Genomic DNA, 2,018 nt, shown 5'->3' with positions numbered 1-2,018 from the left:
ATCACAAACTTTGACTTAGTTTTTTCTTTGTTTCTATTGTTACGATCATAGCTACTATCTATATTTCAGAAAATTGTGCATCACAAATAAGAGCTAATAAAGAGTCCATTCTATATGTAAATATCGGTAACAATAAATTTATAGTAAAAGATAAATTCATCGACTTTAAAAATCGTGAGAGTTCAAATTTATCTAATAGACCTTTATATTAAAAGTAAACTTTTCTTTTACTTATTTATTTTAATAAATTAAGAGAAATATATTCCGTCTTAAAATTAGATCTATTACAGTTACATTAATCTTCATGACTACATAATTAGACATACTTCACTATCTTATATAGTATTATTACCTATACTTTGAAACTATTACGTATTTTACCACTAATTAAGAATTTCCTAGCATATATTGAGAAAGATACACTTATATACATGTATTTTTGCTACCAAATACACTAAAATAGGGAGAGAGGCGAGCGAGATGGGGAGGGAGGTGAGCGAGATTTTTTTTTTGTGACCAAATACACGCGAATCACACTAGATACATATATTTGTATATGTCTGGTATGATTTGCATGTATCTGAGATACCATATACATAGGAGAGTGGCGAGCAAGATGAGAGCGAGACGAGGGAGATTTGTTATATATTCTCAGATACATGTGAATCCACTTGGATACAATATATCTAAAATTTGACCCCATGTATCCTGATATACATATATCCTTACGTATCTGAACGTATCCAGATGCATCAAAATATGATAAGATACATAATATTGCAAACTATAGTGTATCTAAGAAATTAACTCCTAAACTAGTGAGATTTATGTAAATTCGTATTCAAATTCTTAATTCCTTCTATATCATTAAAAAAAAAGACAAAATAAATAAATAGAAAACATTATTATAGACATCAAGAAAGAGCGTCAAATATGAGATGCTAAGAAAGTCTAATAAATAATGGAAAATCACTTTCCATGTGAAGCAATGAATATAATATAGGTGGTTAGTTAGGAATTTAAATACGTGAATAAATATATTCATGTCAATTACCCACTTTTTTTTATTAAAAGAAACTAAAAAAACTCTAAAGCACATAAAATTAAATATATTCCTTTTCTTTTTGTGGGTATTTTTTATCTCATATTGCCCTTTTTTTATTTTTTATTTAATGGAAAACACTTTCTTGATGGATATAGACGAATCAAAAACTTGAAGATGGATATATATATATATGAACAATTAAATTCATGGACAATTTTGTCCATTTTTAAAAAAAATAATAAATTATGTAAAAATAAATAATCCACTACTTTTGTTCTTTATCCTTTTTTCTACTTCTACCTAAGAAATTTTTGATATTTTTCATCCTAATTCCTAAAATGGATATGAAGATAATAAATTATTAGGTATACAAGGAGAATTCCTCCATGCCTTAGCATGAAATTTGAGAATTTCTCTAGCTCTTTCCTTAGCTTTACTTCCACAATCAACTTGAAGCATCAAACAAAGCTTTGCCACCACACCCAAACTCAACATCTCTTGAACAACACTTGGTGTTGATGAAAACTTTGAGATTGAATGTAAGATCTTGATTGCCCTTTCACTCCCTACTTTAGAAACCCTAAGTATTTTCTTGGACACAATGGCTAATCCTCCAGGATGATTCAATAGCTTAGCTCTCCCTTCTGCACTCTGACAAAGTTGATCCAACAAAATTAACATCAATTCACAAGTCCTTTTTTCAGATGAATCGAGCAGAAGATCAACCAAAACCCTAATTGCTCCTGCTTCTGCTGCTTTCACTCTGTTCCTACCAAATGGACACGCGTGCACTAGCACTTGCAATGATGCTTTTGTAGCCTTTTGAGAGATCTCATCCCTCAAGACTTGAACAACTTGTGTGAAGAATTCTTGTTTCAAACTCAAAAGTAAAGTTGGTGTGGATACTTCAAACATGTCTTTCATTAGCATAACCGCGTAAGCCCTAGACTCATAGCTCCCATGTTGCATGACA

The 2,018-nt window shown here is 30.5% G+C and overlaps 1 pseudogene; it reads right to left on the bottom strand.

The window, feature by feature from the left end:
* Nucleotides 1-1,368: 1,368 nt before the first annotated feature.
* LOC102602943 (E3 ubiquitin-protein ligase PUB22-like) overlaps nucleotides 1,369-2,018 on the bottom strand; it is a 3,916-nt pseudogene continuing 3,266 nt past the window's right edge.

Source organism: Solanum tuberosum, unplaced genomic scaffold (genome assembly GCF_000226075.1).
Source record: "Solanum tuberosum cultivar DM 1-3 516 R44 unplaced genomic scaffold, SolTub_3.0 scf00098, whole genome shotgun sequence".
NCBI classification, from domain to species: domain Eukaryota; kingdom Viridiplantae; phylum Streptophyta; class Magnoliopsida; order Solanales; family Solanaceae; genus Solanum; species Solanum tuberosum.
Note: the sequence above shows the minus strand (reverse complement) of the source record. Positions and strands in the feature narration are given on the sequence as shown.